The 14,848-nt window shown below is 47.4% G+C and overlaps 1 protein-coding gene across 10 annotated transcripts in view; it reads right to left on the bottom strand.

Moving 5' to 3' along the window:
* YPEL2 (yippee like 2) overlaps nt 1-13,171 on the bottom strand; it is a 41,630-nt gene extending 28,459 nt beyond the window's left edge. For 5 of the 10 annotated variants that reach the window (XR_008745692.1, XR_008745691.1, XR_008745693.1 and 2 more), the window contains exons 1-2: nt 11,040-11,132; nt 9,995-10,066 (exon numbers count right to left, since the gene is read on the bottom strand). The gene's annotated coding sequence lies outside the window, so the exon portion shown is untranslated. Of the gene's footprint in view, nt 1-3,378; nt 3,728-3,822; nt 3,880-9,994; nt 10,067-11,039; nt 11,148-12,330; nt 12,440-13,023 lie in introns of those variants that run through there. The other 5 variants (XM_055795281.1, XM_055795283.1, XM_055795282.1 and 2 more) reach the window with 5 other exon arrangements.
* Nucleotides 13,172-14,848: the final 1,677 nt, after the last annotated feature.

Genomic DNA, 14,848 nt, shown 5'->3' with positions numbered 1-14,848 from the left:
AGCAATCCTGCAGAACTCATACGCATCCCGTTTAGATGATGTCTTCTGCCCAGTGTTAGCATTGGTCACAAGTAGCTCACCGTGACAAAACCATCCAAGTCATTCTTGAAAACAACAACAAAAATCAGACTGTGAACCTGTTACTGCTGGTTGCTGGAAAGCCTCCCGCATGATCATCGTCAGAGAGCGAGATCTGCAAAAAAAACTCATCGCTTGGGTACTGAAGTGAACTAAAGTTTCCCACTTAGGGAAACCTCTGTCTTCATCACTTCTGCTCCTAAGCAATTGTTGAAAAAGAAGATTCAAGGTACCCACGTTGCTTTAGTGTTTCTGAAAGCATTACCCACTGAACCCACTGCCGGCTGGACAATCCCGGAAGTCAGGCATGCTATCTGCAATCTTCCTAGTAAACAGTTCCTACAAGCACAAGACTGGAGGGCTGTCATAGGCTCACACACGCACCAGTTGGTGCAGTCAAAGCTTCATTACATTATGACCATCCACAGTGCTCAACAGGAGGCAAATTCCAGTAAGACAACAGGATACCCATTTTTTTCTTTTTCTGAAGTACTTTTCTTCTGTTCTCCAGGGCAGAAGCTCTCCCTTACAGTCAAATAGGGGGGGGGGGGGGGGGGGGGGGGGAAGTCTTACTCATCCGGCAAACTGCTGATAAAGCATATCTATCACAATCATAACAGTCAGCACTTACATAGCACTCTTCATCCTCAAAGCTCTTTGCAAACACTAATCAGATTAACCTTTTCCAATTAAAGCTACAGTGAGAGCTTTGGAAGACCCATCCTGACACAGAAAGGCTCGCTTCTCAGCTTAGTAGGAACTAAATCTCCTCTTTTTCAGTCCAAAGGGATCTTGCTGGGAATTTATCTGGCCAACCTGTAGCTAAGCAGACTGCCTGGGCGCTATTTGGTACACAGCTGCATCTCTGGATTTCAGCAAGATTTGTCTTCTACAAATTCTACTTCTAATTGGAGAAGTCAGGCAGTCTTCACCAGCATCCTGCCCAAGTACTCCACTTGCACCAGGATTTTGTCAAAACTGAGTGAAGTTTTGTATTAGACAGCATTGTTTTCTGCTCCAGGGTAAGGAACACTTTGAGGACTGAACCCTAAACTTGCAACAGGGCAGAAACAACATGCAAAACAACACAAATCCTTCCTTATTTTCTGCTGATCTAAGTAAAAGCAACACATCCCAGCCTTCCTGAACTAACCAAGTGCCACCTTTACAGTCACAAGACAACAGAACCATCCCCAAATTCCAAACCCCTGCTTCAACAGCTGATATGCTACATGCCAGCCTTAACACATCTCAGAACCTGGAATTTGTGAGCCATGTGCCTTGTCCTCCAAGTGCACGGAAGCAGGAGACTAAGTGTGCTCTTTCTGGGGCCAAATGCAATTGGATTCCAAGGCAAACTACCAAGCCCTGTCTGAAAGAAACAGATTACACAGGACAGACCATCTGGAGGGAAGTGCAAGGAAGGACTGGCAATCACTTTACCTGATTTCTGAACGAGAAAACAGGCTGTGTCTAAATCTTAGATTTCATTGATTTTTAAGGAAACTGCGCAATGCCCTCTCCTTTTCTTCAGCACGGATAGGTAAATATACCAACCACCAGTTTTACTACTTCCCTCCCACACTGTCCTGCCAAACACATCTTTTCTGATCGGCTGCCCAGCACTGCAACACAACAGCTGAAGAAAGCAGTCTACAGGCATCCTCAAAGCCAAATGGAAACGTAAATGATACCTGACCAGAATAATATAATTCGTTGTTTGCTGACCCCTCTTGTCCAGGCCTCCCAAGCATCAACGCTTTAGAACGAGTAAACTAGGAAATACTACAACTGCATTTATCTAACTGAGAAATGAACACAGGCACGCACAAAAAATTATCTGCTGCATGCAGCTTTCTGCAAAAGCATTTCATGAGCTTTCTTTTATTCAACCTCGTAACACATTTAACATCAGCAAAAACATTTGCCCTTTTAGAAGTGGACAAAAAAAAATATTCAAGTAAGAAGATAGTAGAGCCTAGATTAAGATGAATTGCAATTCCTGTTCTCAGTACTGTGGTGAGACGGCAAACCAAATTGATCTCTTTGCTTAAGGCAGGGGAGAGAGTAAAGATTTGTGAGCCAAGATCTTGGTGGGAGCCCTAGGTAAGAAACTGCCTTGAAAAAAAAACTTCAGTTAAGTTCATATACAGTAGCCATACCTTATAAAGGCACTACCCTTGTACAGCTGTCAGCCCAACTATGGCTTGTGTGCACCATCTACCAAGAGCTCTGTCCTCATCATAGCAAGGCTGAGGAAGGAAAACCAATAGGAAATGCATTCTTACATCCATGAGCACAGCTAGTAGCTTGTAAGGACCCATGGTTGTCTTGAATATCATCTTGAAATGTATTAAACAGTATCCGTGGCTCTCAGCAATGCAAAAACCACCCACCTGTATTTTTTCTTTTTCCTAGTAACAGATAAATTTGAACTATAATACATTTAACAGCTAACAGTGCATTCCTTCTACTGTAGAACAAAGGTGTGGGGACGATTTCAGGCTGTGCCTCTGGTTTTTCAGAAAGATGAGTTCATGTTCATTAACCTTGCTGACAGCGGGCATTAGTGGAGTCATTCCATTCACTTTAATAAAAAAAATTATGAAAAAAGGTTTGATTAGTTTATCATTGTGCCCAATATTGTTAGAGAGATTAATATCTGTCAGCAGCAACATAATCCTGTATTTTCATTTTATTCTTCAAGAGAAGTTTATCTCTGGGATGGACACACTCAAGTCTATGGAACAGAAATCTGTGCATATTAATTAGTTCACAAGAATTCAGAAAATTGGTTTAGTCAAAAGGGAAGAATTATAGGGAAAAAGCTTATCAACATCATTTACTGTGGTTACTGGTGAGAGAATCAGCTGAATGTACTGCTTGCATGCACGGTGTATGTTGGGACTGCCCTGCTTAATCCTGCCAAGTTTCATTCTGGCAGGACAAACAACAGGTTTGTTGGGTTTGTAGGTTTGTTTTATGGATTATTTGATTTTTAAGATAAACTTTAGTCCACTGAATACTTACTAGAACATAGCAAATGCTATAGAAAGCTGCCTGTAGTAGCTCTGAAAAAAGGCCATCTATTTTGAAACTCAACCTTTCTTCTTCAGCATCTCTTCTCATTAATATAGAAAGAGCTAGAGATGTACTTATGTTGAGTGCAATGAAAGCACAAGAGGAATCAGGTTTGGAGAGTTTTCAGCTTCTACAAGGTCACAAACTGCAGCAGCCTGCGTTGCTCCAGAGTCTTAGCATGATTATAAGAAAATGCTTGAGGTAAGCACGCTTACTTACAAGGGTTTTCTTGACATGGGAACTGCCTTAATGTCACTTAATGCATTGCGGTTTGAAAGAAGAAGGCTAGTCTCCGAGATGATACGCTGAAATTGGAGTCTGGGTTTAATGCCCAGTTTTGCTTCCCTATGGAATAGAAGTTAGTGTCCGAATGTGAGGTGCTGGACCCTCACAGACACCTGGCACAGCAAAAGAGCTTTCATGCTCTGATGATGGAGTACCGCAACAAAAGATCCTCGATGGGGCAGTCCTGGAGATCCTCGCTACCACACGGGACTGCAACAGCTTTGGAAAAGACGAAGCCAGATCATCTGAAGGTAGGAGGGTAGGATGTACACTGTGAAAGGCCCTGAAAGAAAGGATGACCATTCTGAATTTAAACACTGAACACAAGGAAAAGCCAAGAAAGAAGTTTAAATAGCACATGGGCGTAACACAATGTACCTTTACTCCTTCAGTATCAAGTTTCTGAAATGCACCAATTTCAAATCCTTGATGACACTGCACACATGCACACATGATGACATGCTCAGCAGTACTAGCATGATCAACAAAAGTCATTACTGATACATGAACTCTAAGTGTCCTTCTCTAACGCCTTCGCTCCTGCAGCTCATTCTCCAAACCCTGCAAAGTCCTTGGAGATGGGAAAATAACAGGAGAGATGGTGGAAGACGGCCGGCAGGAATCCTGTGCATTTACTTTTATCAGATACACGGACACAGCTGCAATACTAGTAGGAGCAGGTTTCTCACTTAAGACTGCCTCCAACCAGAAATAACCCTCTTTATTCCCCTGAATACCTCCTAGCAAGCCACTTCACTTCTGCGGGCCCTAGTTCTCTCTTCTGCACACTGGAGGCAGCACCCTTCACTGCTAGGCAGCACTTCATCACTCTGGGAAAAAGGACCTGGATGGATGGATGGATGCAAAGAGGCAATACAGCTGGCAAACAGTACTGCAGACAATTGCCAGGAAACCACTAGAGGGCATCCAAAAGAGATCCAGTGGGAAGCAATTAAAGACGATCTGGCCATAGTGAATCCAGGACAGGCAGGACGCCAACCACGCTGCACCTGCCATGCTCCACATAGCATAGCCAGCCTGTCAGGAAAAACATCGGCGTTATTATACTGCTGAACAGCTATCAATACTAAACCTGTCAAAACTGTCACTGCACATTATATTAATCACATTTTAAAGGTTGGGTTTTTGGGGGGGGTTGTTTTCTTTTTTTAAAAACCAGCAGTATGTCAGTCCATGGTCTATCACAACTCTTCATGTTGAAAATACACTCGGCACCCCTACAACAAACTTAGTCTCTCTGATGGAGAGGCTTTCTATGAAGACAACATGGAAGGTACATAAAAATGAGTTGAACCTTAAAAGGAACAAACAGCAAATCTTCAAAACTCATTTTGGTTTGGAATTGTTTTGAAGTCTCTCTAGCTTTGTCACTGTACACACTATTAATCCATAACTTATTAAAACCAAAGTAATTATTGTTTCAGATTTTTCTTCACATAGTTGATTTGCCTTCTATCAATTTGGAGATTTAAAATTTTAATTTAGAGATTTTTACATTTTAAAGTTTCGCTTTTTTTTTTTTTTTAAATAACATCCACGCCAGTGCATTTCCAGGTTCTCAAGTGCAACCGTGTGGTGAGAAGCAAGGCCAGAGGACCCCTGCGTTCAAAGCAAAAGCTTTCTTGTACTGAACTGCAGCGCACACCTGACTGGGGAGCGAAGGAACAGGTTAAAATAACCTGGTGAATGAAGACAGTGCAGAGATGCTTCTTTCCTGGCAGCAGATTACAGAGACCAGATGACCACGGGAACTTTCTGACTTTATTTACAGATCTAAAGCTGGACTCAGCCCGTTCAGCGTCAGAACTGCTAACTCATCTCTACCCACAATTCAGAACAAAGCACGCTGTTCAAAACAATCCACTCAGACATGCCACAGACACCACTGGCGAGTGGCAAAGGGAAATCATCCTGGAAATTTTAATCAAATTCTTCCCTTCACAATTTCATCTCAAAAGGCACAGGACAGCCAGGACAGATATCGTTTCACAGGGCTGCCTTCAAAATTTGTTACCTTTTCTGGGCCTGTCTCTGAAACCACATGAACGTGGACTGCAAGATTCAGCCTCTACCGAGGAATGACTGACACCTCTGGCTGAATTCTCTTCCCACTCTCTGACGAGTTGCCTGGCAGCAATATCTTTGCAATGCAGAAGAGCCTGCACAGCTGATAACAAGCAGCATGGCAAGTGTTATAGCTGCAAGCTGTCCACCTTTGCTTTGCAGGTACACCCCACCACAGCTGAATTCAATAACCAGTTACAACAGAGGCCGATGCGCATCACCAAATGCAGGAGGAAACATTCATGCAGAAAAGCATCGTGGCTGGCCAAGACACACGTGAAACAAGCCAGCGCTTACTTTTGTTCCTACCGGCAAGTCCCACTTGTGCCACAAATAAACAAAAACAGCAAGGCTGAACTAATTTAAAACACAAATTACTCCATTTCCTCCCTTAACATTTTGCAGAAACTCATGCCAGCATCCCCCACAACGGGGTAACGCTCCTTCCTTTGAAGTGGCCAAGCAGGTATGATGCACTCGACTGAGACCACAGCAATGGCTCAAACGAACTGTAAGATGAAGCTCTTCAATTCACACCCATCCTTCTGCTCAAGCAAGCTACACATTCAATGTGACCACAGATCAAGGACATCATCCTTTGCCAGTATTACACATATACAGTGTTCTACAACATGAAAGCCGACCCTCACCTTGCTATTCCAGTACCAACCTGAACTAAAGACATCAAGGAAAAGTTCTTCCCATCCAAATGGCCAATTTTACTGACAAAATGGAAACACTCTACCTTCTCAACTTCTCTTCCTCATTTTTTTTAATTGTAGAACAGTTCAGCTATCCAAATCATCTCATGTCATTACATTTGTTTTGGTGTGCTCCTTACATTCCTCTATTATCTTCCTTCTTAGCAAATGTAGGTATGACGAGGATTCAATTAATCTGGTCTGCTAGATGGATCATCTGTTTCCCTGATAAAGGCTGGGTACTGACAGGGAACACTGTGAGAACATTTATCTATCACCAAGTATCCTTCCAATATCCTCTGAAGTCATTTGTAGTTGAAAGAAGGATTTGCCACAGCTGCCTGTCATGACTTGCTACATGCAAGCTCCCCTTGTCAAATCCTGTAAGTTTTCATCTGCGCACGCAACCCATCTGCTCAGAGGGCTCTTCCCAGGAGCATCTTTTAACTAGCCTCGCACTGCCCAGAAGCACAGCTGTCACAGGAGAGACAGCGACTTCATTTTCTACTCTGGTACATCTGTCTCTCTTCTGAGTAAAGCTACGGATAAGATGCGGAATTCTGACCCATCTCTGCCAGTAACACTTTTTATGCAACAGCTACCATATTAACGAGGTACGTACCTTCCGTGGCAGTTCAGTCAGCATCCCTCTAGCTTTCACTCAGCAACCCACACCTCAAAGGCACAAAGTCAGGTGAAAATTTATAGCTTGAATCTTCACATGACAGATACTTTATAGCTAAATCTACTTTAAGATGGTCAAGTCAGCTGTTACCTTGCCAGTTCCTGTCACTAGTTCCTCCTGGATATCCTCGCTACCCTGCATGTTACTGCCAAGGTATGTGAACTGACTCATCTCTTACAGTTCTGTGCCTACTGACACGTGCTTGCACTGGGAGTACCTGGGATTCTCGTTAAGATTTCCCCCATACACAGTTAATTAGTAACTCCATCTTTTTTTGTGATGCTGGACAATCTGTTTTTAATAACATGTTGCTTGAGCCATCCTTTAGCAATATTTCATCAGTGAAACTTCAATCTTCCAGAGTTCTGTGGCAGAGCTGTGCAATGCCTGGGTCATACCATGCTACATTTTTGTCCTCATAGTGAAGCCACTGCCAATATGAAACAGGAGAAGTGAGACCGCAGCTTTTGACACCGCTCTGCCTTCCCTCTCTGTGGATCAAAAAGTTCTCTGAAGGGCAAATTCAAAACATCCTCAGCTTTTGAAACTTTTAATAGCCTTTGCCTGACCTCGGGAGTTTAGCTCTATACAAGTCACAATGGCAGTAAAAAAAAAACCAAACGCAAATAGCTACTTATTTTTGTGAGTCAGCAAAACATCACACCTTTTAACACGCTACACCAACACTGGAAGAGGTGTGAAAGAAACTATTCCTAACTGGATGTGTAAGCCTGCGCAAAGAGACCGGAAAGCAGCTCTTACGGGTTGCGCTCCCTTAACTTCCAATGACTCACATTGCCTGGCACTATCATTTGTTAAAGCAAGAGTGAAGCAGGGATAATAGCTATTTACTAAAAACAGAGGAGTGTGATTAGCTTTAATTAGCATTGTCAAGTGACTTGAGATTGTCAGGTACAAGATGTGGGAGAACTAAGTCTCATTAATTATGTTATTTCCTGCAGCCTTAAGTGGCTTGGCCAGTCTAGTGACGCTTCCGGAGACGAAGCTGCTCCCGATGTCCAACACATCCCACATCAGCGGCTGAAAACACTCTCAGACAGGCCAAGCGGACGTGGCTACAGAGCAGAGTTACAAAGCCAGAACACAAGAACAATCAGCTTATGTACTGCAAGAGAACTACCTGCCCTGACAAACGAGGAACAAAAAGGCAAATAAGACATGGAAGAGAACAGACTCAGAGAGAACCGACTGCCAAGCTTCACGGAGGATGAAGAGCAGGGACCAATGCAGGCAACAGGGAGCATACCTGAGGCCCAGGACTCAGCACTCCTGAGCAGCAGCCCACCTGGAAAACTGTATTTACTTCCCCCCAAAGAAGACACACTATAAAGTGTCTTTGTTTTGCAGAAAAAGAGAGATCCAGATCCTCAATCGGCATCACACCATCAACAGACAAGCTGATTTACCAGCTAAAAATACATTCTAAAGGACTGGAAAATCCTTGAGTCAGAACAGTCCATTCTCTTCTATGGACTTGCCTTGGCTTCTGGAAGGAAAAGGAAACCTATCCTTAGCCTTTAGTTACTGCAATGAGATCCAGAAGACAAGATCTCCAATTTAACAAGCACCGAAAAGACGGAACATCCTGAAGGACCAACTTACAGGTCTCTGCCAAGGAGGGGAAAAAAAAGGAAGCAGTGTATTTTGTTATGGATTCAAAGCAATACATACACTCTGCCGCATCATTCTGCCTCAAACATAACTGATCAGCTTCAGAGCAGCTAAGAGAACCGAACTCTCAGTTTCTCCATTCCAGACTCCACTTTGTGATCCCTCCTGAAGCCCACTGCTCTAGCACTTCACAGCTGACCTCTAAAGAAGGCTCTGCTTAAGTTCAGGCAAACAAAGGTTTGCCAGTTAATGAACAAAGCCCAATGAAAGCTTTACTGGCATTTCAAGAGGCTTCCACACACATGGTCAAAGGCAAGGCCATGATGCAAGAACAATAAATAAATGGTTTTTACTCCTCTGCAATCCTTGCAATGCTTGTGTAGTACCACACTAGATCAAGGAGCTCCCACTTTCTAAACTGCTAGCCAGGACCTACACCAGAGTGACCAGTTCCTTAATTAAATTCTCTCTCAGCAACAGGTATTCAACCCATGAGTCAAGGATCCTTTGAGGGAATGTGGATTTACAGGTAGTGATGCTGTCTTCCTCAACACAGCCCCGACTCAACCACCCACACCAAACAGCAAAGAAAGGAAATCACTTATTCAAAATCTGTGGATCCAGAGGACAAAAGAGAGCTCAATGACCAATACAGTTTTACCAGTTATCCTGATGCTGGCACCACGAAAGAGACACCTGCAAAAAAGCTAAAAAAAAAAAAAGCAGCACTTGACACCATCATCATACGAAAGCAATCTCTCTGACCTCCCTAAAGCATTTCCAACTCTAGCTTCCAAGCACAAGGCTCACTTTTAAATGGTCTGTCAGCATAAAATGAAAATTAGGAATACAGTGAGAAAAGGAGAACATCTTAGTTCTCTATTCAAGCAGTGCCCGTTACACAGCAAACAATGTTTACAAGAAATGAGAGGTAGGGATCCCAACATGATGAGATCTTAAACAAAAGTCAATGGGAGTGCTCTGCAAGAACGAAGTCACAAAATACCTCCTCTCCAGGCAGAATCCTCTCATGGATTATAAGCAGCGCTCTTAGTATCTGCTTGTTTACAACTGCCTAACTCAGCAAAGGCCTCTCTGTGCTACCCAGCACAAGCTTTAAGTAACTGTAAACACATTAGCAGAATATCCTTATCTGGAGCACGTAGTAGACCCTGAGGAAGGTAATGTCAGGAAGGCAGGTGTACCGTCCCACCCCTGGCTTAACTGCCGTCTGCAAGCTAAGAACACAAGTTTGACAGGCCTTCCTCTTTCTGTATTTTAAGACAGAGGCTACAAAAAAGTGGGGACAGATTCACTCCACCACATTTTGGGAGAAGGGGGCGAGGATTCAACTTCTTTTCCTACACCACCGAAAGCACATTTTCAACTGGCACATTCCAAATTCCTCCGGCTTCAAAAACCAGCATTAAAACCTGAAGCTACAGACCCATAGCTCGCTCCGTGGCTACTTCTGTCATCTCAATCTTCTCTGGCTTTTCTGGATCAAACCTGTGAGTTTCTGTGGAGAAGCATAAGACAAGGGACCCTTGACATTTCGCTCTCTGCCCTGGAACCTTGGCACAGCGCTCCGCCTAAGAGGAAGCTGCTACACACTTAACCAGAGGCCCGAGTAACAATACAGACCCACAGAGCCAACCCTGCTCCCTGCGGGGCACCGGTTTCAATGCAGCACACGCAGCAGCCGCCTGCCCTCAGCGCTAGATGCTCTCTCCAGGCGGACCCAAGTGCCCTGCAGCTCTGCCACACCAGGCACCGTGTCACTCCTGCAGCAGCGAGCCCGGCCTGCCGGTGGGAAAGGCCCGGTCCGCCGGGCCTCGGTGCCAGCACACGGGGCGGGGCGCTGCCCCCCGGCCGTGCGGGCTGCGGGTCAGGAGGTGCCCGCAGCACCCGGGAATGCTGCCCTCCCCTAGGGCCGCAAGCCTCACAGCTCCGTGCCAGGCACGGCCCTCGCCGCGCTTCCCGGCTCGCGTGAGGGATTTACCGGCTGCAGGAGCCGGCCGGTGGGGAAGGACCGTCCCCCGCCCCTCCTCCGGCGGTCGCCGGGCACGGCCGGCCCCTGCCCCGCTCCCGCGGGTCCCGCCTGTTGCTCTCCCCCGCTGGACGCGCCCGGCGAACCCCCGCGCCCGGGGCACCCTCCCGGACTCGGACCTGTTGCCCTCCCCGCCTCCAGCCCCTCGCCCGGCCCCGCAGACAAAGGCCGCCGCTCGCCGAGCCCGACTCGCGGCTGCCGGCCCCCGGCCCCCCCGCCAGGCAGCACGGCTCCCCTGAGGAGAGCCCGCCGCACCGCGGGGCCGCCCGCCCGAGGGAGCACCCCCGCCCCCGCCGTTCTACCGCGGCCGTGGCGGGGGGGGGGGGGGGGGGGGGAAACGTGACGGGGCCACGGCTGTGGCGCAGCTCCGAGCGGCAGCCCGGCCCCGGCCCCCCGCCCCGGGCCGCCCCGCCGCCCGGCCCTCGCCCCCCGCCGCACTCACTCGCCGCGGCGCGGCCGCCTCGAGCGCGTCCCCAAGCGCAGACGGAGCGCGGCGGCTGACGCGCACCAGGCAGCCCCGCAGCGCCCTCCCCCTCCCGCCGGCTCCCTCCCCTTATAGCCGGTCCGCGAGCCTGCTGGCCCTGAGCGGCACCGCCGCGGGCCAATCGCCGCCCGCTGGCACATAGCAACACCCCGCCAGTTGGCTGCGACCAGCCGCAGCCCATTTTTTTAAGACCAGTCAGAAGGCGAGGACAGCGGAGCGCTCCCGCCCCCGCCCCCTCCCTCCCCGGGCGCGCACACACACACAGGCGCACGCAGCGGCCCCCCGCCCTCCCCGCGGCCGGCCTCGCGCAGGCAGCAGCTGGGAGGCGGCAGCCAATGGGAGCGGCCCTGGCGCTGCCGGCGTGGAGCGCGCGGGGGGAACAACAAACAGCTGCGCTTCCTCTTAAAGGCGCCGCTCCCGCGGGTGGAGAGGGAGAGACGGGGCGGGGGGGGGGGGAACGACCCGCTGTGGCACCGGGGTCCCCCCACGGGGAAGGCCCCAGTGCCGGTGGCGAGCGGCAGCAGGCGCTGGGTGGGTTGTACCCGCGCGACAAAGCGGTACCCGCCTGCGCGGAGTATGCGCGGGGCACTGCACCAAGGCTGCCGCAGCACGCATGGGGGACACCGCAGCCCGGGACCACCCCGGCACCGCTTTAGTTCAGTGACCCGTTGTGGTCCCTCCAGCCTCTAGTCCCCTAAACCGCCCCAGTTTGTCCCTGTAATTGTCATAAAGGCTTTAATTACAGCGGTGCGGGGCGGAAGAAAGCCCTTGGCAGGGCCCGGGGGCGGTAGGGAAGGGGGGCAACCGCAGGCCCTTTCGCCTGTTATTTCTGTCTGCACCTGCCGCCCCCGGCTGGAGCCCCCAGCTGCTGCAGAGCCCCCAGCCCCACCACCCTGCTGCCCCCGCAGTGGGCCAGGGCGCTTCCACCACCGTTAGCTCCACTGCCGGGACACGCCACGGCACCTCCATCAGCACGAGGACTAACTGCAAATGAAGCTAATGTCATATTTCTCCTGGAAATCTCCATTAGCTTCATCCCACCGCTTACCATCACTTTTATTTATTTTTTTCTCAGTGGCGATCCTGGCCATCTCCTACCCAACCTTACTGCAAACCCCAAGGTGTGCACGTCCATACGTGCACACAACACGCACACGGCAGGGCACAGGCACACAGCTAAGCCAGAAAAAAGTGCAATTAAATGCAGCCACCTCACCACACTGTAATTAAGACACAAAACGGCACGCACCTCTGTATGAGCTCCTCTGATGGCTCCTCACCGCAGGTTTTGTAGCTCCAGCAAACGATGGCGCAGGCACGGCACACTGCTCTGCCAGCGCTGGTACCGTCCTTCCGCACTGTACCAAATGCAGTTTTAATAATGTGTTCTACATGCCCTTTCCTCACATCAAAGGATAAATGTTACGTATCTTATTGGATAAAATCTAGTTGCTTTATGAGTTTATTCTTGTTCTAACACTCTACCACATTAGCAAGTTCTTAAAGAGTATTTTCAGCGTTTCTCTAGTAATTGGTAATTACTGATAACTGCAAAGGCAATGTTCTGTTCCATGTTTTAAATGTATGGTCTCTAATACACAGTAAGTAAGGGGCGATATGAGGTAGTATTTCTCTTAGTTATTAGATATTCCACTAGTTATTAGTCTTTTTTGTTTTATTACATGTGGGTAGAAAACCAACCTTCTACTTCACGATATGAAGTAGTTTTCTTCCACACAAGCAAAAGACACCCTGATCACTTTACTAAAAGTGATGCCAGCTAACTAAGGGATTCTATAGATCAGATTTTAAAATACAAAATTACTTTCCCCCCCCATAAGCTAATGGTACTACCAAATACAATTTAAATACACTCTTAACGAAGATTCAAGCACCATGGTAGTTACTAGCCACTAAATACCAAAGGAAATTGCCGTGTTACCTTTAGACGGCTACAAGAGCAGCAGGAGCCTACTTTAAGGGCTTACTTCAAGCTTCTTCTTTTCTTAGATAACCTCCTTCCTCTCCAAGCCCAGCAGCAAGAGCTAACACATCAGGTTTTTAGACCATTTCACCGGTGCTAAATGAAGCTGTATTTAACAGATCTAGACAAGGCTGCCTGCAGGAAGTGGTGAAAAAGTCTGCTTGAACTTTAAATCACCGCGACTTCTGAAAAGTAAACACAAGTACTCAGAGTTGAAACCATCAGCAAAATAAATTTACACATCATCAAGAGGCTGCCACATAACAGTGAATACCCACCCACCCACTCCGCCAAAAGTGAGTTGCGCAGCAGAATTTTCAGTTTGCTAATAAAAATACATTATTTGCAAGAACACCCAGATTCTTTACAGATATACAAAGCTCTCTGTTGTAATAAGCTTGATTTAGGATGGTGGTTAATTGGAATTACCTTGATGTAAGTTCAGCACGACCATGGAAATCTAAGGGTTCACACAGCTTTGAACATAGAAAAGACAGACCATAAAAAGGGCGAAATTTCTTCTTTAAACTATGTGCTAATCCCTGTGACTTATGAAAACTGGAAGCTTTTTAGGGGTAACAGTGCTTCACTATCAGCATTTCACTCTAGAAAAATAAAATGCTAGTTAGGTCCTAGTTACTGTCTTATTGAAGCTTCAAGTCACATTTTCACATTTGATTCTGCATCACTGTTTGGTTGCAAACTTCACGAGCACAGCTTAATCAGCATCATTGAATACTTACACTGGGCTAAGCTTTTGGGAAATTTATTCATTTTTAAAAAAATCTGAATATGGGATCTAAACTGACAACTTAGCTTTCCAGTGAACAGCTAATGAGGATTTTTAATTTCTCTGTTCGCAGACATCCATTTTTTGGAGCCTGAACAGCACAGCTAGTGTTTCCCTGCTCAGTGGCTGACATCAGTTTCAACTTTTATTATCATTTAGACTAGAAAAGCCTAACTGATAGAAAACATCACTGACTGGGGCTAACTTTTGCCACGGCAATATTGAGAGGGGGGGAAAGTATCACATCACTCATGGAATACTGCCTCAACATTTTTAGTGCTGCATTAGAATTGTTACTTAAAATCTAATAAAAGCCTGTTTCTCAGCACTGCCAAATTTTATGTGTAGCTGGTGTTACTGGCCTTGTAATCATGACTCCTTGCCTAATACTGCCTTTCTTCTTTGTTTGTAAAGTGGGGATACTTTGAACTTTTTTCAGACATCAGGAAACAACATCTTCAAGTACTTCAGATCAAACAAAAGTGCTTTCATCTATTAACAGCAGTAGGTTTTTTCCCCCCCCACTTGCAACGTTTTTGGTCCAACAACAAAACAGCAGGTGGTCCCAGTGCTTCATCACATCCCCCAAAATCACCGAGAGATCTGTGATGCTGTGTAACCCTCACGATCTACTGTGCGCTGATCACCCCTCTTGCTTCCCACAGCAACACTCCGCAGCTTACAATGAGCAACCAGACCACCGTAAACCCACTGGTCCAGCTCAATCAGCCCCAGAACCTGTGAGGGAATGAGCACCAGCTCCTGCAGTCCCCCACCCGCTGCAACCACTGGGCAGAGCTGGCCGGAGGACCGAGCCACCAGCAGGGCTGTGGCGCCCCCAAGTGGCGAGTGGGAGCAGGACAGGCAGGAACCCACCCGTCTGGGTTGGGGAAGGTTTTGTGGCTTTTGTTATTCTGCCCTCAGCCTGCTCCTCGCATTCCACGCAGCCAGGAAAACGAGCCGTTCTCCATGCACGCAGGACCATCGCAGGGA

Source organism: Falco peregrinus, chromosome 2, assembly GCF_023634155.1.
Source record: "Falco peregrinus isolate bFalPer1 chromosome 2, bFalPer1.pri, whole genome shotgun sequence".
Taxonomy (NCBI): Eukaryota; Metazoa; Chordata; class Aves; order Falconiformes; family Falconidae; genus Falco; species Falco peregrinus.
Note: the sequence above shows the minus strand (reverse complement) of the source record. Positions and strands in the feature narration are given on the sequence as shown.